Genomic DNA, 25,144 nt, shown 5'->3' on the forward strand with positions numbered 1-25,144 from the left:
GGCCAGGTTCCTCTGTCCATGGAATTTCCCAGGCATGAATACTGGAGTGGGTTGCCATTTCCTTCTCCAGGGGTCTTCCTGACCTAGGGATTGAACTTGTGTCTCTTGTATCTCCTGCATGGGCAGGCAGGTTCTTTTCCACTAGCGCCACCTGGGAAGCCCAGCAGGAAACTAGGGGATGTCTTCTGGAGGCTTCTGGGGGAAATTATTCCCTTTCTCAAGAGCCCCTTTCTGCTTCTTGTCAGGAGTCACTCCTGGAGGGTTTGCAGTCATCTCGAGACCAGGAGAATGGCAGGCATTGACCACGCGTGTAGACATGGTCGGGCTGGAGGCAGCCCCATATCTGTCACCCCCTGGCTTCTTGCTTTGTGACATAATGGAGTACCTTTCATGGTCTGAGCCTCTGCTACTCCAAGTGTGATCCCCAACCAGCACCTTCGGAACCACTTGGGAGCTTGTTAGACATGCAGACTCTCAGGCCCAGCCCTAGACGGACTGATCCAGAAGATACAGTGAAAAAAGATCTCTGAGTAACTAATGTGACACAGAAACCATGAGGAGGGAGAGAAGAGGGGATGGGGTGCGGACGGTGGAGAAACTATTTTTTGGAGATTTGTTTTCTTCGTATTTTGTGTTTACGCCTCTCTGAGCTACAAACGATGAAATCGTAACTCTATTTAAAAGGAAGACAAAGCTTCCTCCCTCCTCCCTGCCCTCCAGCCTTTCTCCCCATCCAGCTGCTGGGGCGGATCAATGGTGGGGTTCTTGCAGGCCGAGGATTTACAGGATTTGCAGGAGGAGGCATTTACACTTGGCTTACTGCTCTAAGCACTAAATCGTCCCTCATCCTCTCTGAGTTCCTTAGACTGCAAGGAGATCCAACCAGTCAATCCTAAAGGAAGTCCTGAATATTCATAGGAAGGACTGATGCTAAAGCTGAAGCTCCAATACTTTGGCCACTGGATGTGAAGAACCGATTCACTGGAAAAGACTCTGATGCTGGGAAAGATTGAGGGCAGGAAGAGAAGGGGGTGACAGAGGATGAGATGGCTGGATAGCATCACCGACTCAGTGTACATGAGTTTGAGTAAACTCTGGGAGACTGTGAAAGACAAAGAAGCCTGGTGTGCTGCAGTCCACGGGGTCGCAAAGAGTTGGACACGACTGAGGGACTGAACAGTAACAACATCCTGTCTGAAGTCTGGGCTTTACATTTAGAAAGATTAAACCAGCTTGCTCAAAACAGGGGCGCCATGAAAAACAAAAAAAATGCCTGGGGCACTTTCTTTCCAAAAGCTTGTTTCCCTCCTTAGACAAGCTGTGAAGATGCTCAGAGAAGAATAGGTTGTACATTTTTAGCTTCGAGCCTTTGTGGATGGGGAAGCGCTCTCTTAAAGGAGGGCATTTGGTTCTTAGAAGAACACAGAGCTCGGATTCCAGAGCAGCTTCTTTCCACAACGCCGGGATTCGAATGCTTTCACTTTTTTTTTTTTTCTTTTTTACAGGGCTGAACACCGGAGAACCATGCTAGCTCATAGGACTTTGGGGGTGGAGGGACCTCAGAGTTGTAGACCGTGAGGAAGTTTTCTCTGTGTCACAGCAGGGAGGCACCTCGGCTTGGGCCTCGCTCCCCCCACGCAGGAGGGATGTCTGAAGCTCTGAGGGGAACCGTGGCTTTCCGCGCTCCCTCGGCCGGCAGGGGCGGAGTCACGTCTAGAGCCCAAGTTCAGATTCTCCTCTTCACATGTCAGCACGACTCCTGCCCCGCCCCCTGCAAGTTATCCGAGAGGAAGGAAATTCGGGGTCACCTGACTTGCCCTCAGCTTGTCAGGGAGACCAGGTCCCCAAGACGGGGCGATGCTAGGAGCTCAGAATTTTGACAGAGATTCCAACTGGGGCTCCTTCTAGCTGACCTTGGCCTCTCTGAATCGCGGTTTCCTCATCTAACTGAGATGGGGAGAAGAAGAGAGGCCAGGTTTACGCCTTCCTGCCGCCGTCTTCTTAGAGAACAGAGCTTGAACGGCTGGACTGCCCCCACACCCCTTGCTGAATAAGCTGAAAGCAGTTGATCAATACCCACGGAGGAAGAGAGAAGGGTGCCCATGGACTCCAGGACCTGAGTAAGGGAGCATGGGAAGACAGAGAGGAGGGCAGAGCAGAGGGCAAATGCAGCTGGGTGTGAGACTCGAGGAAAGAGCATAGCTCAGTTGGTAAAGAATCCACCTGCAGTGCAGGAGACCCCGGTTTGATCCCTGGGTTGGGAAGATCCCCTGGAGAAGGGAAAGGCTGCCCACTCCAGTATTCTGGCCTGGAGAATTCCATGGACTGTATAGTCCATGGGGTCACAAAGAGTTGGACATGATTGAAAGACTTTCATTTCTCAGAGAGTGTGGGAAGGGTCTTAAGATGTGGTTCTCCCTGGAGGCAAGGAATTCAGTGCAGACCTTTGCTCCTTTGCAATACACTTGTTGGCAGTGCATTTCCATTCTGCTTGGGTGCATCCTGGCATTGGTACGTGCCTAGGAGGGGCCTCCCACTGGAGAACGGAGAACCATGCCTGCTCCTTAGTTTCCCCAAGACAGCCCAGACTAGAAATCAGGCCTGCTGGGCATGTGGCTCACAGGATCTGTTCTTTCACTTGGGATTTGTGGTACATGGAATTGTGACACCACCCCAACTCCCAGCAAAATTCATGCCCACCTGGAACCCATGAATGTGACTTTATTTAGAAGTAGGGTCTTCACAGGTATCATCAAGTCAAGATGAGGTCAATCTCCATGTGTGTAGGCCCGACCTCTGGTGTGACTGGTGATTGTGGAAGGCGAGGGAAGCTGGGATTCAGAGCCACAGACACAGCGGGGAGAAGGCCAGTGGAGACCATGGTCAAGCCTGGAGCCACACATCTGGAAGCCAAGGATGGCTGGTCACCACCAGGAGCTGGAAAGGGCCAGGAAGGATCCTCCCCCGGAGCCTCCAGAGGGAGCATGGGCCTGCTGACACTGTGCTTTGGGACCTCTGGCCTCCAGAACCGTGGGAGAATGAATTTCTAGTATTTTCAGTGACCAGCGTGTGGCGCTTTGTTACTGCAGCCCTGGGACGCAGACACAGGGCCCCCTTCTCAGGTCTCACGGGTTGTCCACCCTCTTGTCCCCTCCTGCTCCTTTCCTGGACCTTCCATTCGCTCAGATAATGCCCCTATTCCCTGTCCCAATAGGACTAAACTGGAGGTGACTCATCCCACCCCAGGAACCACCCTAACTCCCAAGCAGAGGTCTGATGCCCCCACCAGTGACTGGTTCTGGAGCAGGCACGAGCCAGTCTGGCCAATGAGAGATGAGGGAGTTGGGAGGGAAGATTTCCAGGAAGGCTTCCTCTCTCAGAAAGGAGGCTTGGGAGAAGATGCTCCTTCTTCTGTGGTCTTTGCATCCCATTAAGGCTGCCCTGGCCTACCCCCGACCCACCTGGGAGTGTGGAAGGGAGGAGCCGATGCAGGCGGGACTGGGCTTCCAATGTGATGAGATATTCATGCGATCATGAATCATCACTGCTTAGACCAGTGTGAGTTGGGAGTTCCTTCTCCTGCAGCCCAACGTGTGCTTAAGATGCCCCAGGCCTGCATGCAGAAGCAGGCAGGTGAGAACAGATGCTATGGCCAAGTAGGGGAGCATAAGTCACTGGCAGGCCAGCACCCCCCAAATAGCTGCTGCCCAGTTGCCAGTGGGCTTCTTCATTTGCTTCTTGAAGAACAAATGCGGTGACATCAGTTTTCGGTTATCTTCTTGATCCCTCTGACAGCTCATCCATCTCAGGACATCCCCCTCCTGCACAGGCTCAGAACACTTGGAGCTTATTTAGTCCCAAGGCAGCTAGTCCTGGGTCAGTGTTAGTTAAGAGGGATTGCTTGCTGGGCGGTCAGTGGACCGGTTTGCCTCCTGCTGCGTGTGGTGTGGCTGACGGAGGCTGGATGGGCCTGCTTGTCCATCACTGTGATGTCTGTCCTTGTCAAGGCCACAGTGCTGGGTTCCAAGGTCACATCTAGTGAAGTGAGTGAAAGTCGCTCAGTCATGTCCTACTCTTTGTGACCCCATGGACTGTCCATAGAATTCTCCAGGCCAGAATCCTGGCGTGGATAGTCTTTCCCTTCTCCAGGGGATCTTCCCAACACACACATCTAGTTTAATTAGTTTAGTAGCTCAGTTGTGTCTGACTCTTTGCGACCCCATGGACTGTAGCCTACCAGGCTCCTCCATTCATGGGATTTTCCAGGCAAGAGTACTCAATGGTGGGTTGCCATTTCCTTCTCCAGAGGATCTTCCCGACACATCTACGGTGACTTTTAATTTACACCTCCTTGTTCAGTTTTCCTCCCTAATGCACAATCGCTGCTCCAGGGTGGCTTGATCCTGTGATCTTCCTGACTTTGTCATGGGTCTCAACTCCAGCAGATGCCAGATACATCATCTTGTGGAATTGTGCTCTCAGGGTCCTATGGTTATAGCTCACGATGCTTACAGAGTCAGCCCTCCCCATGTGAGCCCTGCAGGCTGTGTTGAGTCTGGGCCACCAGCTCAGCGTCCTACTCTCTCCTGTACACTCCCAAGGGTGGGCCTTGATATATTTTGCTACCTGCCATACTATTAGTGGGGCTTCCCTGGTGGCTCAACAGTAAAGAATCTGCCTGCAATGCAGGAGACCCGGGGTTGGAAAGATCCCCTGGAGAAGAGAATGGCTACCCACTCCAGTATTCTGGCCTGGAGAATTCCATGGACAGAGGAGCCTGGCAGCTATACTCCATGGGGTCGGAAAGAGTTGGACACGAGTGCGTGAGTAACACTTTCTCTTTCCTACTATTAATAGAAAAGCATCTCTTTTTCTCCCACACTTTCCACACTTGAAATTTGGGGTACAGGCACTGGAGTTCTAGTCCTTTCTTCTCCAGAGGGTCTTGTGTCAGTTCAATTCAGTCGCTCAGTCATGTCCGACTCTTTACGACCCCATGAATCGCAGCATGCCAGGCCTCCCTGTCCATCACCAACTCCCGGAGTTCACCCAGACTCACATCCATCGAGTCAGTGATGCCATCCAGCCATCTCATCCTCTGTTGTCCCATTTTCCTCCTGCCCCCAATCCCTCCCAGCATCAGAGTCTTTTCCAATGAGTCAACTCTTCACATGAGGTGGCCAAAGTACTGGAGTTTCAGCTTTAGCATCAGTCCCTCCAATGAACACCCAGGACTGATCTCCTTCAGAATGGACTGGTTGGATCTCCTTGCAGTCCAAGGGACTCTCAGGAGTCTTCTCCAACACCACAGTTCAAAAGCATCAATTCTTCAGCACTCGGCTTTCTTCACAGTCCAACTCTCACATCCATACATGACCACTGTCTTGTATACACTGTACAAGGGTCTTGTGTACTTTGTACAAATTGGTCTACCTTGTACTCAGAGCTCTGTGTTCTCAGGGTGAAGCAACTCTCAGAGAACACCATCTTAGTGCAGTTGGGGGTGAGACCTCAAGGAGCAGAGTGTGGCCGGCGAAGCACAGGGAAGGATGGAGAGCTAGCACAAAGATGCATCCTTGAGGGGACCGGTGCACAAGGTCCCTGACGGCCTGGTCCCACAGACCTGAGACATGTGTGGAATGTGCCTTCAAACTGTCCACCCAACAAACAAAGGGGGAGACTCGTGACCGCATTGATCAAGGGTGTCCCTTGGCGTGTTCACTTGCAAGCTGGGAGTAGGGGCTCTCTGGTAGTTCAAAGCCCACCGAGAGCTGGTTGCTGCAGCCTCGGTGGGTGAAGTGAGTGGTGGGCTGAGAGGCCCCCGGAAGGATGCTCAATGACAGGACAATACTCCTCGCCTGCAACACACTACAGGGTGCCGGGCAACGGTGTCTCCTGACCTTGCAGCTGCATAACCAAGGACTGAGTCTGGACAAAGCCCTGGACAAAGACAAATGGCTTCAAGGTGGCTGCTGCCTCTGCCTGAAGAGGTGGTAGACACCATCCTTTGGCAGTTATTTCTGCGCCTTCCTAGACTGACACCGTCTCTAACTTCATCAACACCTGTCCTTCTATTTAAAACAAACACATGCAGACTTAGGCTCTGCATACAATCCTAAATCCTGATTTTTTTTGTTACTTAATATTCAGCTTCAGTATTTCTCATGTGATATCAGATGCTTGTGAATTTCATTCCCCGTGGCTGCCTGACTTCCTGCTATGGCACCTGGTTGGAGGAAGGCGGTGCTCCTCTCAACGGTACTCTTGTGACAATCTTCTGCAGAAAGTGTCTTACTCTTCGTTTAACTAGTAGACGGTGACTCTGTTATAATTAGCCTACTTCAGTTTGTCTCAAATGAGTGCAAAGTGGGGAGCTCATAAGCATGATCACCCCTTTTTGATGAAGTCCAATGTATCATTTTTTGGAAATATCACCTCTTTATGTATTGGGGCCTGCTCTCCCCCAGGTAGTGGGGCAGGAAAGAAGCCAGAATTCTCTCACAATATCAGAAACCCACCAGCTACATCCTCATTCAAGCTTGATAATTCCCCAGAAGGGCCCTGAAACAGGCTGAAAGCTGTTAAACTCATGATTGTGGTTTATAACAGGGAAAGGATATGTTAAAATCAGCCGAGGGAGGAGGCGTCTGGGGTGGAGTGCAGGAGAGTTCCAGGCGCGAAGCTCCCTGAGGTCTTTCCCACTGGAGTCATGGGCTTCTCCTGGCAGCGATGTGGATTTCACACATGAGATTTTGCTGACCAGGAAAGCTCACCTGAGCTTTGGGGTTCAGAGCATTTAGGGTGTGCTTGTTGATCACCCATGGCTGACCTTAGAGCCCCTCTGGTGGCTGAGCTGACAAAGCAGGTCCAAAGAAAAGTGAAAGTGTTAGTCGCTCAGTTGTGTCCGACTCTTTGTGAACCCATGAACTATAGCCCACCAGGCTCCTCTGTCCAAGGGATTTTCCAGGCAAGAATATGGCAGTGGGTTTCCATACCCTTCTCCAGGGGATCTTTCCCACCCAGGGATCGAACCTGGATCTCCAAATTGTGGGCAGATTCTTTACCGTCTGAGCCACCAAAGAATAAACCACCATAAATCACACTGTTAGACTATTCACCGTGGCCCAGGACCCCCAGGTAAACCAAGTCACTTACTAGCAGGATGTTCCAAGGGCTTAGAGGTCACCTCCTAGGAGCCAAGGGCAAAGCCAGATTTCTCTTTGAGTGAGGTTAATTTCCTATGACACAGCACCTAAGCATAGACATGTCCATGGACATGCCAGTCTATACACAGACATCTTGGAACAGAAGTTCCATGCATTCTGGGCTGTCCAAGGAGTCGTTTCTCAAAAGCCCCCCTGCCCCCAACCATCCTTTGTTAAGTAACGAATAGACACCTGGGGCTCTCTTCCACCCTAGTCCCCTCCCGCTGCTGGTCTCTTGGCCAGACCAGGTGGTGATCAGTTCCTCCCCTCAAGTTTTCAGGATCCTCCTTGCCTGATGTCTTAGTTTGCTCAGGCTGTTACAACAAGACTGGATGGTTTATAAACCACAGAATTTATTTCTCCCAGAGTTGGAGGCTGACTGTCTGAGATCAGCGTGCCTGTGTGGTCCAGTGGGAACCCTCTTCTAGGTTACAGATTCACTGCATTCTCACATGGAGGAGAGCAGGGGAGAGAGGCAGGCTCTTCTTGTGGCCCTTATCAGGGCACTAACCCCCTTCAGGGAGTCCCCACCCTCATGACCCCATCTAGTGCCAATTACCTCCTAAGGTCCCATCTCCTAATACCACCATACTGGGGGCGGGGGTAAGATTTCAATATATGAATTTCTAGGGGCACAAACACTGAGCCGTAACTGAGGGCCTCATTGGCTCATTGGTCCATGCTCACTTTTGGGGTCAGTTGTTGTCCCCATGGATGAATGAATCCTCAGAAACCTGGGCCATAAACCAAGACATCACGGCTAATCCAGTGTGGGTAAGTTCCCCCTTCCCCCACCTACACTCAGACCTGCTGTTGTGAAGAAGGAAGATTTATTAGCTCATTACCAAGCTCTGGTGACTTCCTGGGCCGCTTATGCTCCACAGTTGTGAGAGGACAGTGATAACTGAACATTAAACTATCCAATTAAAACTAATGCCAGGAAATGCCATTGTGAATTGTTTTGGGAGGATTCTTTTAGTGTCGTTGGAGCCACACTTTGGATGTCTATTTTCCCCCTGGCTTTTTACAGGAACAGGGAAATTAAAAGCACATGGCAACTCTCAGGCATGTTTTGAGTTTTTGAATCCCAACCCTGAAGGTTTGAGTGCTTGTCATCTCTGGGTCATGTGCAGTTGGTTGGACGGCGCTAGAAGGCCAGGCTGCTCTGAAGGCGCAATTGCCAACCTGAGCGAGCTCCAAGAGTCCAGCAAGGAGACTGGCAGGAAGCGCCCTCCCGCCAGCTGCTCCTCCAGCCCTGTCCCTGGCAGAGGGAAGACTGCGTTCCTTGGGAATGTTTCAGGCCCAAGATAAATGACTTGGAGCCATGGGGCTGCTGGCAGAGCCTGCATGCCCCAGTGTCTTCATTCCACTGACAGCACCTCTGCCTGGAGGTCAGATGGTGTGGCAGGAGCCAGCTGATGGCTTTCACATCAACAAAAGTAGGTCTGGGAGGTGCATGAAAGGCTTATGGGAAGAACTAGGAATTGCTTTATCAGCTCCCTGGGTGCAAGTGGGCAGGGCTTTTCCAAGGAAGTTTATGGAGCCATCAAGGTGTTCATGTGTCAGCCCATATTTTATTTATCCAGAGTTGGAAGGGGCCAAGGTGTTAGCTGTGCTGGAGAGAAGGGCTGAGTTGGGCTGAGCTGGGCTTCCCAGGGAAGGCAGTCCCCTCTAGGGTCAGACCACGGCAGGTGGAGGGTAGAGGCGGAGGTATTTGTCAAGTCTGCTTCAGCCGGAGCTCCAGGCTACTGTGGAGGCCCTGGCATGCGGAAGCAGGACAGGCATTTGGGGCTGTATGCCCCAAGGTCTTACTTTGGCATTCCAGTCCTTTATAATGAAAAGGGCATCTTTTTTGGGTGTTAGTTCTAGAAGGTCTTGTAGGTTTTCAAAGAACTGTTCAGCTTCTTCAGCATTACTGGTTGGGGCATAGACTTGGATTACTGTGATATTGAATGGTTTGCTTGGAAATGAACAGAGATTTTTGAGATTGCATCCAAGTATTGCATTTCGGACTTTTTTGTTGACCATGATGGCTACTCCATTTCTTCGAAGGGATTCCTGCCCACAGTAGTAGATATAGTGGTCATCTGAGTTAAATTCACCCATTCCAGTCCATTTTAGTTAGCTGATTCCTAGAATGTCGACATTCACTCTTGCCATCTCCTGTTTGACCACTTCCAATTTGCCTTGATTCATGGATCTAACATTCCAGGTTCCTATGCAATATTGCTCTTTACAACATCAGACCTTGCTTCTATCACCAGTCACATCCACTGGGTGTTATTTTTGCTTTGGCTCCATCTCCTCTTTCTTTCTGGAGTTATTTCTCCACTGATCTCTAGCAGGGAAAACCACTAGACCATTCAGGTATGACCTAAATCAAATCCCTTATGATTATACAGTGGAAGTGAGAAATAGATTTAAGGGCCTAGATCTGATAGATAGAGTGCCTGATGAACTATGGAATGAGGTTTATGACATTATACAGGAGACAGGGATCAAGACCATCCCCATGGAAAAGAAATGCAAAAATGCAAAATGGCTGTCTGGGAGGCCTTACAAATAGCTGTGAAAAGAAGAGAAGCGAAAAGCAAACGAGAAAAGGAAAGATAAAAGCATCTGAATACAGAGTTCCAAAGAATAGCAAGAAGAGATAAGAAAGCCTTCTTCAGCAATCAATGCAAAGAAATAGAGGAAAACTACAGAATGGGAAAGACTAGAGATCTCTTCAAGAAAATTAGAGATACCAAGGAAATATTTCATGCAAAGATGGGCTCGATAAAGGACAGAAATGGTATGGACCTAACAGAAGCAGAAGATATTAAGAAGAGGGGGCAAGAATACACAGAAGAACTATGCAAAAAAGATCCTCATGACCCAGATAACCACGATGGTGTGATCACTCATCTAGAGCCAGACATCCTGGAATGTGAAGTCAAGTGGGCCTTAGAAAGCATCACTACAAACAAAGCTAGTGGAGGTGATGGAATTCCAGTTGAGCTTTTTCAAATCCTGAAAGATGATGCTGTGAAAGTGCTGCACTCAATATGCCAGCGAATTTGGAATACTCAGTAGTGGCCACAGGACTGGAAAAGGTCCGTTTTCATTCCAATTCCAAAGAAAGGCAATGCTAAAGAATGCTCAAACTACCTCACAATTGCACTCATCTCACATGCTAGTAAAGTAATGCTCAAAATTCTTCAAGCCAGGCTTCAAGAGTAAGTGAACCATGAACTTCCAGATGTTCAAGCTAGATTTAGAAAAGGAAGAGGAGCCAGAGATCAAACTGCCAACATCCACTGGATCATCGAAAAAGCAAGAGAGTTCCAGAAAAACATCTATTTCTGCTTTATTGACTATGCCAAAGCCTTTGACTGTGTGGATCACAACAAAGTGTGGAAAATTCTGAAAGAGATGGGAATACCAGAGCACCTGACCTGCCTCCTGAGAAATCTGTATGCAGGTCAGGAAGCAACAGTTAGAAAGAACTGGACAGGGAACAACAGCCTGGTTCCAAATAGGAAAAGGAGTACATCAAGGCTGTATATTGTCACCCTGCTTATTTAATTATATGCAGAATACATCATGAGAAACTCTGGGGTGGAAGAAGCACAAGCTGGAATCAAGATTGCTGGGAGAAATATCAATAACCTCAGATATGCAGATGACACCACCCTTATGGCAGACAGTGAAGAAGAACTAAAGAGCCTCTTAATGAAAGTGAAAGAGGAGAGTGAAAAAGATGGCTTAAAACTCAGCATTCAGAAAACGAAGATCATGGCATCTGGTCCCATCACTTCATGGGAAATAGATGGGGAAACAGTGACAGACTTTATTTTTTGGGGGCTCCAAAATCACTGCAGATGATGACTGCAGCCATGAAGACGCTTACTCTTTGGAAGAAAAGCTATGACAACTTAGACAGCATATTAAAAAGCAGAGACATTGCTTTGACAACAAAGGTTGTCTAGTCAAAGCTATGGTTTTTCCAGTAGTCATGTATTAATGTGAGAGTTGGACTATAAAGAAAGCTGAGTGCCGAAAAATTGATGCTTTTGAACTGTGGTGTTGGAGAAGACTCTTGCGAGTCCCTTGGACAACAAGGAGGTCCAACCAGTCCATACTAAAGGAAAGAAGTCTTGAATATTCATTGGAGGGACTGATGCTGAAGCTGAAACTCCAATACTGTGGCCACTTGATGTGAAGAGCTGACTTGTTTGAAGAGACCCTGATGCTGGGAAAGACTGAAGGCAGAGGGAGAAGGGGACGACAGAGGATGAGATGTTTGGATGGCATCACTGACTCGATGGACGTGAGTTTGAGTAAACTCTGGGAGTAGGTGATGGACAGGGAAGCCTGGTGTGCTGCAGTCCATGGGGTCACAAAGAGTTGGACACGACTGAGGGACTGAACTGAACTGAACTCTCCCAAAGTCTTGCCCCTTCTTGGCATTTAAAGACAGGATATTGGGTGTGAGTGAGAGCTGGCAGGGGGCAGGCTGTGCATGTGTGTGGTGCACACTTGTTCCAGGAAAGACCACTTCTCTCTCTGGACTATCATGTGGTCCAGAGCTATCTTCTTAGGCAGCAGGTCGTGAGGATGTTGCCATTTGCAGATAAGGCTTGTGGGAGGCAGAGGAACACTTCCGGAAGCAGAGGGGGAAGGTGAAAGAGCAACACCCAGAACTCTGGCCAGAGCACTCACTTCAAAACAGGACCCAACAGGGGTGTGAAGCCGCTTGTTCAGGGACAAAGAATCTTCTGGTGTCCAGTCTGCTGGCTTCTCGAGGATTCCCCAGCTCAGTCTCAATGCAGTAGACTGCCTGTAGGAGTGCCCCCCTCTCCACCTGGGATCTCGTAGAGCTTCCCAGGCACCCACAGGACAGCCCTGTGCTAGTGAGCGTGCTTAGTCACTCAGTCGTGTCTGTTTCTTTGCAACCCTATGGACTGTAGGCCCTCCAGGCTCCTCTGTCCATGGGATTCTCCAGGAAAGAATACTGGAGTGGGTAGCCATTCCCTTCTCCTGGGGATCTTCCCGACCCAGGGATCAAACCCCCAGTCTCCTGCATTGCAGGGGAATTCTTTACTGCTGAGCCACCAGGGAAGCCCGCCTATGTCCTAGTTACTGCCATTGGGTAATAAACTGCCCCAAACTTAGTGGCATAAAACAATGACTTTGTAATCCTTGCAGATTCTGTGGGTCAGGAATGGAAAGAAGCCTGTGGGGATGGATGGCTCATCTCTATTTTCTGGCTTGAAGACTCAAAGGTTGTGTTACCTTGGGCAAAGCGTGTTACAGTCTGTGTCTCAATGCCTTCATCTATGTGGTGAGAATGATGTTAGTACTTACGGGATCTTGGAAAAGGGTAAATGAATCAGCGGTGTGTAAGGGTTTCTGGGTGTGTCTGCAGTGAGTGCTTACACTCTGCTGATGGTCGGTTAGAATGATTTCATTCAATTCTCACAGCAATCCTTTGAGGCAGGTACTGTTATGCTGCCCACTTTATGGATGAGGACACTGAGACACAGGGGTCATTTTGTTGCCTTGGTACCCTTGGAGGGTGGGACACAGGAGGCTTCTAGAGGAGTCTCAAGGAGACCTCAAGGAAGATCAGGAGAGAACATTCTTTCTATAAGGGGGGCATCATTTGCCAAGCCCCAGAATTGAGTTGGCGCATGGGGTACATGTGGAGCTGCCTGTGGAGTGTGGCTGGAACCTCGAGATCAAGAAAAAGTGGTGAGAATGAGGAAAAAAGGGTGGCAGGACTTGGTGAGGCCCATGTGCTTATCCACGGGTGAACATTCACTGGTTCCTATCATGTGCTGGGCCTTGTACTAGGTTTAAGAATATATTAGCAAGTCTCTCCTGTCTCTATCAGTTAGGGTGCATTTGGCCTGAATAACAATGACTCAAGGAAGTAAAGGGATTTTCCTCACATAGCAATAAATCCGGAGCCAAGCAGTACAGGGCTGATGCAGCAGCTCAGAAGCCACTGGGTACTCTATCTCCATCCATCTTTCTGGTACACCAGATTTAATTTGTGGGGTCCATTCTCATAGTTGCAAAATAGCTGCTGCCCCTCCAGACATCACATTTATAATCCAGGCATAAAAAATGGGGGAGAATAAAGGACAAAAATAGAAGAGAGTTGAGCCAGCTGCATCTGTCTTCTTTAAGAAAGCCCTGCAGAAAGCCAGACTATGCTGCAGGCCAGCTGAACTGCAAAAGAATTTGGGAAAGAGAATAGTTTTGTCCACTTCCCTGGAAAAAAACTGATGCTGTCTAAGCTTTGAAGGAGTGGGGAATGGCTGTCTTGGAGGCAGTCAGTATTTTCTGTCATGGGAGTTCAGGTTGAAGGCGAGAGATATACATGTGAACAAATTATTCTAGTAATGCTATGGAAGAGGTAAGTCAAGGGTGCAGGGGAGCTCCGGAAGGGCTGTCAGACCCAGGGAGGGCTTCTCTGACTAAATGTTAGGAACAGCAGGAGTGAGCAGAGAAGAAAAGCAAAAGCAGGGGGAAGGGAACCTACTGTAAGAGTAGTCATGGGAAGATTGGGTTCACGTTCCCATCTCTTTACTGTGCTTGGTTTGGGATTGACTGGTGACTTCATCTGGCTATTGGACCACTAAGAACATGACATGGGACCTGCCATGAGAAGAGCATGTCCTGGGTAGCTTCTCAAAAGAAAGTAGTGGACAACTCAGGATATATAATCTCTGAGACCATTTTAACCCTGAAATCTTACCTTACTTTTAAAACATTATGCAGATGTATGTTTCCCAATGAATGTCATTGGGAATCAACAAAAGTAAAGCATTTTTGCCTCATGTACGCATCTTGGAGGCTAATTTCGACCATGTCAAACTTATTGCAGTTTGTTGTGGTTCTATCTCTAAATTCCCCAAGGTTTGTTCATCACTCTATCTCTAGTTTCCAGAACCTTGGTACTTAACAGGTTGTCAGTAAATATTGGATAACTGAATGGATGAATGATGCATGAGCAGCTCTTATATTCTAGCGGGACAGTGAGACAGGAAAATGGAAGATGGAAGCAAAGTGTCTTAAGTGTGGAGAGTGGAGAGGCACAGTCTTGCAGGAGCCTCGAGTTCTACCTCGAAATATGCGTAAGAGAGATTGGGGAGATGCCAATTTTGTGAGCTGTGTTCAACTTACAAATATATTTTGGCACAGGCAGAAGATTTCCAAGAGGATGTTTATGAATCAGAGTGTTTTTTAGATTATGCATTTCAATTAAATTCAATCTATTATGTGAAATTGTTGTTGCAGCCACTCTCTGTACACTAATTAGCAATCAAAATGCCGACAAGTTGCGCAGATTTAGCAAAGGCTGGCAAAGATGATCCCTGATTTACTGGAAAACAAAGTTAATAAGTGTGTGAGAGTCTTTCTAATAATCTCTGCTTAATGAGTTCTGGAAACTTGCTGAAGATCTAGGCAAGCATTCAAGCCTGATTCCTCTCAGATTTTAAAAAAGTAGGTGCTGTTTTTATCTGTCACAGATTATCCTGACTAGGGAAAAATGGTGAATGAACCCCCAGATCTCTCCCTGCTAAAACTTTGTGGGTGAAGGGGTAGAGGAAGTACCAGATGGGGGTTTAATTGGTTCCATGGGCCACATCTCCCTCCCATCCTTCGGTGGGTGTTGGGCTTCCTCAGGTCAGGGGCCCTGCCAGCTGAGCTTGAGGTTACCAGCTCAAGTACAGTGCTGGGCTGTATACAGCTGGTGCTCATTGTCATTGTTGATTGGATATGTGATTGGTTGTTCAATCACTCAGTCGTGTCAGACTCTTTGTGACCCCATGGACTACAGCACGCCAGGCCTCCCTGTCCATCACCAGCTCCCGGAGTTGCTCAAACTCATGTCCATTGAGTCAGTGATGTGATCCAACCATCTCATCTTCTGTCATTCCCTTCTTCTCCTGTCTTCAATCTTTCCCAGCATCAGGGTTTTTTTCAATGAGTCAGTTCTTCACTTCAGGTGGCCAAAGTATTTGGAGCTTCAGCTTCAGCATCAGTCCTTCCAATGAATATTTAGGGTTGCTTTCTTTTAGGATTCACTGGTTTGATCTCCTTTCAGTCCAAGGGACTCTCAAGAGTCTTCTCCAACAACAGCACAGTTCAAAAGCATCAATTCTTCGGAGTTCAGCTTTCTTTGTGGCCCAACTCTCACATGCATACATGACTACTGGAAAAAACCAAAGCTATATGGAAACCATTAGTATGGGAACTGAAGCCCTTAACCTTTAAAAAAAATTGTCAAACTTGACAGAAAAGTTGAAAACTTGTACCCTTCACCTAGATTCAGTTCAACATTTGCTGTATTTGATTTCTTTCTTTCTATAAGACTGTATCTGGGCCTCTATATTTACACAATAGACCTATCTGTAGCATGTGGAAATAAATTCTATTATGACATTTCACACCTAAATCCTAAACCTTTACTACAAATCTCCTGAGAGCAAAGATACTTTCCTAGATCATTTTTTTCCATTAAAAATAGCAATTGTTTTAACTGTATAGTATCCAGTCTATGCTCATAGTTCCTCAGTTTCTCAGCTCTTCTAAGAATGTGTTTTATAGCTTTAAAAAAAAAAAAAAGAGTCCAGATAAAAACCAGAACGAAGTTCAGACACATGCATTACATTCTGAAGCTAGAATGGTCTTTCCACATTCTTTTCCTTTTCTAAGATATTCCCTTTATAAAGTGTGCCGGCCAGTTGTCTTGTAGAATACCCCACATTCTTGATTCATGTAATCGTGTCCTTGTGGCCTGTCTTCTCCCAGCTTCTGCGTTTCCTCCACATTAGGGGTTGCTCTAGGGTCTTTGCTCGGTTTCTTTGGCGAAATGCTGCTTCGTAGGTGCAGTTGCAGGCGTCAGAGGACCTGGCCGGCATCAGGAAGCCCACAGCTTCTGACTGCGTCACTGGTGGTGATCGCATCGCTTGGATAAGATGGCAACAGGGAGATGGCGCCATGTTAAGACCGCCTTCCCCTTAGTGACTGGTCACCAGTGTGGTGGTGCATTAGCATCGTGTGACCGTCTTGTTCCCAACAACTTCTTGCCAGTGATTCTGGCCTGAACCGATGACTGCACTGGGGTTTTGAAAGGGAGCCCTTCTGTTCCTATTGCATTCTAGAGCTGGGAATATTTCCTAGGGAAGAGCTTCCCCGCCCCCAGGCCCACCTACTTGAGAAAGTCCTCTCACCTCTCTGAGCCACCTTTTCTCTGGGAGATTTATCTCCGCTCTCAGAAACACTGTGAGCCTCAGTGAGCCAAAGTAGTTTACCAACTGGAAAGTTCTGTATTTGCTTATGCAAACTGGGGAGATGGTTACAGACTGATCAGGCTGGTATTGAGTGAGGAGCATTGGAAAAACATCATGTAATGAGTGTTGTTTCAATGAATGATGAGTCCCCAAAACACAGGTGTTCTGGGAAAACAACAACACATTAACACGGGGAAACTGCATTATAGGCAGATTAAAGGTTACCCATTTTACATTACAAAAAATCTTGACTCTTACATTTTTTTGACCTTAGTTCCCTGGGCTCTACGGACCTCAGCAACCATACCTGTGGTTAAGACAACTGGACCCACCCCTTACTCTTCAGAAATCATTGTCCTTAGCATTTGCAAAATGAGCCAAACACTGGGTCTCAACCAGGGTCAATTCTGCTGCCCCGGGGACATTTGGCAAAGAAAGCCTGGAAACATTTTGGAGGGCTTCCCAGGTGGTTCACTGGTAAAGAATCCACCTGCCAATGAAGGAGACACAGGAGACGTGGGTTCAATCCCTGGGTCGGGAAAATCCCCTGGAGGAGGAAATGGCAACCCACTCCAGTATTCTTGCCTGGAGAATCCCAAGGACAGAGGAGCCTGGTGGACTACAGTCCGTGGGGTCACAGAGTTGGATACAACTCAGCACACACGCGGGGACAGGTGTTTGTTGTCACTACTGCATGTGTGTCGGGGGGTAAGTGCTACTGTTACCTACTGGTTAGAGGCCAGGTGTTGTTCAGTCACTCAGTTGTGTCTGACTCTTTGCGACCCGATGGACTGCAACATGCCAGGGATGCTGCCAAACACCCTACAGGGCAAAGGGCAGGCCCACAACCAAGGAATACCTGCCCCCAGATGCCAGCAGGGTGCAGGTTGAGAAATCCTGGAATGGAGCTTGAGGCTCATTTAAAGGGAAATGATTGAAGGGGCTGTGTGGGAAAACATGGGGTCCAGGGGGCGACCTTAGTAACTTCCTTGCGTTCTCAGGCACTCCCCAGGACTGGGTCTACCATGAGGGCAAAGCCGCTAGGAAAGCAAAGTAGCAGGCATCCCCCCACACACTCTCTGAACCACAGGGCCCCTTTGCACGCTCCACCAGTCAGAAGCAACACTTTCCTCAGAATTTAAGCGCCTGAATGGCTGCCACGCCCTCTGATGAAAAAAGGTTGCAGCTTCACAACTGGAGCCTGTTCAGGGCAGGGCTGGGAACAAAAGGAGAAAAAAAAATTGAGCAAAATGGGGCTTTGTCCCCATACTCTGCATGGCAGGGGCAGCCTTGCTGAGTCTCTGCCTAGAAAGAGGGGATTTCTCTTGGGACTTGGACTCTGTTCACATCTGTTGCACAGTTCGGCTGCCTTGGTGTCTAAACCGGAAAACACAGGGGCAGGGGTGGCCCCAGGACCTCCACCGCCACGTTTGCGTGTCTTCAAATTTTGGTTTCTGTCTCTGCTCTGCTTATTATTATTTGTTTTTGTTTTGATATCTATTCCACCTTTTCTATTGGAGTTTTTAGTGGGAAAGATAGAGCGGGTATACCTCTCCACCAGAATTGAAGCCTGTAAAGTTATTTTTTCAAGGCTGTATCATGTTTCATCAAGCACATGTGTCATGCACTTGATATTTTCTATCGGATTTTAGGTCATTTCTGTTTGCTTTCATTATTATAAATAAGCCTCCATGAATATCTTTTTCTGTATTAAGAATTTCTGTTCTTGAAGCATCAGCTCCTACCCAAGAGTTTTCAGCCTCCAGGCCTGCCCTCTAGAATTCAAACTTCTCAGCCCCTCCACGCACGCGTGCCTGCAAAATTGCTTCAGTCGTGTCTGATTCTCCGTGACCTTGTGGACTATAGCCCACAAGCCTCCTCAGTCCATGGAATCCTCCGGGCAAGAATACTGTAGTGGGTTGCCATTCTCTTCTCCAGGAGATCTTCCCACCCCAAGGATGGAACCCAGGTCTCCTGCATTGCAGACAGATTCTTTACCATCTGATCCACCAAAGAAGCCCCTCCAGCCCCAAAGCAACATTTGATTTGTTAGAAGACTATTGTCTAATAAATAAAAGAGCTCTGAAAAACTTACTTAATGTAAAAACAAAGTTTAAAGAAGTGGGGAAAAAGAATTATTGTCTTACAATAGATATTTAGGCAGGAATTACTGAGAATTTAGGCAGGAATTACAAATAATATGAACATTTTTAGATCCTTGTGTTCTCTTCTGTCTGGAATGCTCTGCCCTATATTCCTGCAACTGGGTTCTACTTGTCATTTATCTCAGTTTAAATGTCACCTCCTCAGGGAGACCTCTAATTCCTCTACCACTTGCTGCATAAGCTTTCTTTTCTCATTGTTCTTTTTTTTTTTAATGAAGTATGCATGCATGCGTGTTAAGTTACTCTAGTCGTGTCCAACTCTTGTGACCCTATGGACTGTAGCCCACCAGGCTCCTCTGTCTATGAGATTCTCCAGGCAAGAATACTGGAGTGGGTCTCCATGCTCCTCTCCAGGGGATCTTCCTGACCCAGAGATCAAATGTGCATCTCTTATGTCTCCTGGATTGGCAGGTGGGATCTTTACCACTAGTGCCAACTGGGAAGTCCAAAACTGAAGTATAGTTGATTTATAATGTTTCGGGTATACAGCAAAGTGATTCGGTTATACACACACACACATATGTTCCTCTTCAGATCTTTTTCCATTATAGGTTATTACAGGATAATGAATATAGTTCTCTGTGCTCTACAGTAGGTCCTTGTTGTTTATTTACTTTATATATAATAGTGTGTATCAGTGTATCAGTTAATCCCAGTTTTCTCATTTACTCCCCCCACCCCACCCACTAACATACTCTTGATCACATCGCCCTGTTTTAATCTCTCCCCGGCTCAGATCTCCATCTGAAGTTGTCATGTGCGTTGAATGTTTAGACTGTGTTCCCATCATGACGTCGTCCCTTCCAGTGCCGGGTCCTGTCTCTCTCACTCATCACTGTATCCCCAGCACCCAGCATTGTAGCTGGCACATAGTAGGTAATCAGCAAACACTTCTGGAAAAAATGATATAACACGGTGTTTAAACACATGTTCTTCGTCAGTCCGGTTTTGGATCCTGGCTAAGACTTCAGAGGTTGAAAGTGAAAGTGAAGTTGCTCAGATGTGTCCGACTCTTTGCGGCCCCATGGACTGTAGCCTATCAGGCTCCTCCGTCCATGGAATTTTCCAGGCAAGAGTACTGGAGTGGGTAGCCTTTCCCTTCTCCAGGGGAATCTTCCCAACCCAGGGATCGAACCCAGGTCTCCTGATTTGTAGGCAGATTCTTCACCAGCTGAGCCTCAGAGGTTGATGGGAGTGTAAAGGACACTGTATGAAAAGCTCAGTGCCCGGTGTCTGCTGAGTGTTCCAGGAATACTACTGTTACAAATCACTACATATGTAAAATGGGGCTAGTGATTCTTCCCTCTTCAGTGGACAGTAAGAGGATGTCAATGAGAGCACGTTCTGTTGTTAGAAAGGAAGGGCCCATTCAGATCGGAGGCTTTATGTCTTTTCACTATGCATATAACACAGCGAGAAAATTTAGAATGGGTTGGGAAGCCCATTACAGCCATCTGCCAAGAGTGGCAGTTAAAAGGAAGTTTCTGTCCACAGGCTCGCTCCAACTCCCTGATGTCTTTGTAATGTTTCATTTTGAAGGAAAGTGTTGAAGAAAGTCCAGGCTGGGTGTAAGAAATGACTGTGTAATTTCATTATTTTTAATGACATTAAACGTGTTCGTCACTGCAACTTGCCTTTGTGTGGCTGAGCGCATCACAGCTGATCCTTAATTAGAAAGGGAATGAAGGCCCTCTTCTATGGGTTTCTCTGGGGAGACGTTCCTGGCAGATGCACGAACTTCCCAGTATTCTGGCATCCGGTGATGTATGGAGCTGTTTCCACCCCCACTCTCACTCTTTGCCTCAAGCTCTTTCTGAATGTCTGTGCCTCCACCCAACCTCACTCAACTGCAGGGAAGCCAGGCTCAGCCTCCTACCCCCAACCTCCTTGCTTCCCTCCAACCTCCTCTCTTTCCTTCCATCCTTCTTCCTCTTCATTTCCCTCGCCCCTCCTGGTTCCCCTAAAGGTCCCTCCACCATCAAAGGGCAGGAAGAGACAGATTGAGCCAGCGAGCTGGAAAGGACCCTTGCGATAACTTGGCCAGACCAAACCCACAATGACTTTGAGGCCTACTGTATGCCAGGCTCTGAACTGAGGGAGGTGTGAGACCCGAGGTCTCTATCCTTGGGGAGCTTCTGAGTTAATGAGATCAGACACCCCTCCTTGCACACACACACACACACACCACATACACTGGAGTTTTAACAGGTAGAGAAAGCTTAAGGCAGTTCGTGATACACGGCCAAATTCAGTGGGTAAAAATTCCTGTGGGACTCTGGGAAGGAGAAGTGACTGTGATTCCTGGCTGGCATGTGTATGTGTGTGTTTGTGTGTGTGTGTGTGTGTGTTGGGGGTTGCATTGAACTCCCTGTCTTGAAGCCTTGGCTGTCTCAGTCTAGACCTAGACCCCGGATCCCAGGAGAATCCAGCGCGTTAGCCAGCTAACAGCTCACCAGGACCCCTGCCCTGACCCTAAGGGCTCCATCTCCTCCTCTCCACTCACCTACCCCGCCCATTTCAGGTCCCACAAATAATGGCACTTTGCCCCTTCCCCCCGGGATGCAATTCCAGCTCCCAGGGTTGGAAATGAGTAGTGGATGAGATGGTCTCCCACCTTGCAGTAATTCATTTCCTCCTAAAGCATTAAGTGGCCCTGTCAAAGTCTAAGCCCAAGGACAGAGCAAACCTTACGCCAAGTGCCCTGGAACCCACAAGCTTCCAGAGCTGATGCTGGTCTCCCAGAGGGCATGGATATAGGCTTTGGTCCAGGGGTTAGGCTCTGGTTTCAGGGGCAGGAACCTGCTCAAACCCAGGAAGGACTTTTCTGGAAGAATCCTGAAGTCTTTGGTGGAACTCCAGGACCAGGGATGCACGCAGCTTCTAGAGCGATCAGAACCAGAGCTGGAACATCTGAAGAACACTTTCTCGGTCTCCTGTTGTCTCCTGTTTAGCTTTCAGAATCATACTCATTCAGAGTCTCCTACAGACAGTGCAGTGAATCAGACACAGGCCCTGCCCTCAGGGAGGTACAGACTAGCCAGGATAGCTGACATTATATAAGGCAACAAGCTTATAAACAATTCCCAGTTGTGTTAAGTGCTAAGAAAGAAACAGACAGGTGCCCGAATGGAAAGCAGCAGATGGGGCTTACTTTGGATAGAGAGACGGGAGGAGGTCTCCCTGGGGGGATGACGTGCAGACTGAGATGGACGAGGAAGCAGCAGGTGTAGGACGGGCAGGGCAGAGGCAGAGGAATGGTTAGTGCACAGGAGGGCCTGCTGCGCATTTGAGAAAGGGAAAGAAGCTGGTTGGGGAGGGATGCGGAAGAGTCAGAGCAGCAGTTGTGGCGGGAAGGACCAGGGTGGGTTCAATTGCAAATGCTTGAGAAAGGGGTTCACAGTTTATTCTTTTGTGATTATTTATTTTTTAAGTTGAAGGATAATTGCTTTACAGAATTTTGTGGTTTTCTGTCAAACATCAACAAGAATCAGCCATAAGTATATGTGAAGTCACTGAAAGGGGTTAAAGCTGGGGAGAGACGTGATTGATCAGTTGTGAATTGATCCTCTGGCCACTGCTTGGGAACAAATTTCAGGGAGTAAGAGTAGAAGTGGGGGCGGTTAGGAGGCCATCCAGCAAACTCTGGCTGGAGACAGCGGTGGCGTGGATGGGAGTAGCGATTTGAGAGATCAGCATGGTCCTCAGTCATGTCCGACTTTCTGTGACTCCATGGACTGAATTCTCCAGGCCAGAATACTGGAGTGGGTAGCCTCTCCCTTCTCCAGGGGATCTTCCCACCCCAGGTCTCCCACATTACAGGTGGATTCTTTACCAGCTGAGCCACAAGGGAAGCCCAAGAACACTGGAGTGGGTAGCCTATCCCTTCTCCAGAGGATCTTCCCGACCCAGGAATAGAACCAGGGTCTCCTCCATTGCAGGTGGATTCTTTACCAACTGAGCTCTCAGGGAAGAGAGTAAGAGAATAAAACAGACTCATGGTTCATCTTGGAAGCTGAATCAACAAGACACACTGATGATGCTCTCCTGCGGGTGTGGGAAAAAAGCTGGCTTAAGTCACCAGCTGGCAACAGAATGGTGTTATTTACTGAGAGGAGGAAACAGGTTTGGGGGAGCAAATCGGGAACTCATTTAGGACGGAAGATGTTGATGCAACATCTAAGCAGAGACATCCAGGAGGCTGTGGACAAACCGAACTGGAGCGCGGACCTGGGATGCAGGGTCGTGTGTGGTATTTGAACCCACAGGAGAGGAAGAGGTCCCGTAGAGAGAGGAGGGGAGCTGGAGGAAGAAGGGGCCACTCAGGGCTAAGAGCATGACCCCCTGAAAGTGAAAGTGTTAGTTGCTCAGTTGTGTCTGACTCTTTGCAACCCCATGAACTGTAGCCCACCAAGCTCCTCTGTCCATGGGGATTCTCCAGGCAAGAATTCTGGAGTGGATTGCCATGCACTCCTCCAGGGGATCTTTCCCACTCAGGGATCGAACCCGGGGCTCCTGCATTGCAGGCCGATTCTTGACCATATGAACCACCAGGGAAGCCCTAGGGTGTCCATAAAGGATGAGGAGACAGAGAAGAGCACCCTGGTCAGGGTGGTGGGAGGAAAACTGAAGAAGTGTGTTATTCTGGAATCCACTGTGGTAGAGGCTTTGGGAAACAAGCCATGGTTCTCCATGTCCAATGTTTCTGAGAGAGTGACTAAGAAGAGGACAATCAAATTTAGCTACATGGAGTCCATGGTTGATCTTGCAAAAGGTCAATGGCCTCCACCTTCAGTTTGACCAAAATCGTTTTTCCCTGCTTCTTAGCCTGCAGGGAAACTTAGAGCTCCTCCCGGGTTACATGCTTCATCCACAGGTCCAGCCACCAGCTGACACCGACTGCCTGAACTCTAAACCCCCAAGTAAGAGAATGTGCAGTGGTTCCCCCAGGCCCATCGGGTGTGGTCCAGGGCTGGGGAGAGGTGTAGTGCATGGGCTGAAGGCAACTCTCAGCTTCCAGCGTCAGGAGGATGCTGCTTCCTGGGCTGGATCGACGCTCGGCAGTGTTCCCACTGCATCCGGTTAAATAGTCCATGGCATCTTCCGGAGCTTTATCTCTGTGGACCTGAAGCTGCTGGTCACCATGGAAACAGAAGCTTTCTGTTCACCACTTCCTCTTCTCTTTTCTCCCCCTCCCCCTCCCATTTTTCTCTCCTTCCTGTCCTGACACCTACTCCCTCTCCTCCCTCTATTTTTATTCTCCACCTTCTATCTCTGATTTATCTATCTCACTTGTCCTGATTTCTTTGTCTGTTTTTACTCGTTCTATTTTGTGTAGCTTTGTTAGCCACCTTTAACGTCTCCTGTGGGAATAAGGTAGAAACAAATATTCATTTAGACATCTGCACATACCCACCTACACACATAAACACGTTCACAGCGCAGTAATTCCAGAGCTCTTCTTCCAAGTCAGTGCTACCCAAACGGTTATTAGGAAGAGAATCAAGAGTGGGGGAAATGCATTCTAGCCTCGTCATTCAACAACTGCTACTTGAAATATAAGGAGTTTCGTGTAGATTATCCTGAGACCTGCATTTAGATGAGGCAGCACTTCTTTGGCATATTTGAGTATAACTTAAACCAGCCAGGGTTTGATTGCTCCTATTTTAATAAACACAGCAATCCGTCATGCTCAGCTAAAAATACCCACAGCGCATCTTTTATTTTATGTATATACACAACCAATCCAGATTCTTCCAAGAATGGCTCTGCCAAACGCTATACTCATTAATCAATTCAGGGCAGAGAGCCCAGCAGCTGACAAGTCTAAGAAGCACGTGGATTTAGAGTTTTTCCTCTCTCCGGTGCTGAGCCTGGGACCACCTCCATCACTAAGCAATCTTCCAGCAGGCGGGCATTTCTGGACCACCAAGCAGCTGAGTGTGGACTGGTCTTGTCAGAGTTGAGGGTTAGCTACAGAAGGTGATAAAGAGACAAGGGCCCTTTAGGACCTGTGGGGCCAGATGAAACCACAACCGGAAAATGACTGAACCTGCTGTTTGACTTTAGAGACAAAAGGGACTAGGGGTCCAGTAGATTAAGGATGTTTTCACAGAATATATCAATAGGTCCAAGTGGAGGGAATGGCGAGGGCGGATTGTTTCGGGGGGCCCGACATGAAGGGAGTTAGCACCTTGCAGGCTGGGTTGAATTGGGGCTCCTGACCCCTGGTAGGCAGTGATTCCCAAAGAGGGAAACCCCAGAGGGTGTCAAGGTGAAAACAAACAAACTCTGGCCCTCCTTTTCCCTGGGGAAATGTCTGCAGGCACGGGACTGTCACCTGGGCTTTGGAGCAGAGTCCTAGAGTCCAGCCTCCGCTGCCCCTGGGGGACCTCCAGTGATGAGCCTGTTTCCTCACGTGTGCAGTGGCCGTGAGAACCCCTCCAGGGCTCTTTGGTGGGGGGGGGGGCCCAGGAGGCAGTGGCTG

The 25,144-nt window shown here is 48.4% G+C and overlaps 1 protein-coding gene across 1 annotated transcript in view; it reads left to right on the forward strand.

Annotated features, from left to right (window-relative positions):
- Window positions 1-25,144, forward strand: part of CPXM2 (carboxypeptidase X (M14 family), member 2) — a 206,882-nt gene that overhangs the window by 27,197 nt on the left and 154,541 nt on the right. The window lies entirely within an intron of this gene.

This window comes from Bison bison, unplaced genomic scaffold (assembly GCF_000754665.1).
Source record: "Bison bison bison isolate TAMUID 2011002044 unplaced genomic scaffold, Bison_UMD1.0 scf7180017864456, whole genome shotgun sequence".
In the NCBI taxonomy this organism is placed as follows: domain Eukaryota; kingdom Metazoa; phylum Chordata; class Mammalia; order Artiodactyla; family Bovidae; genus Bison; species Bison bison.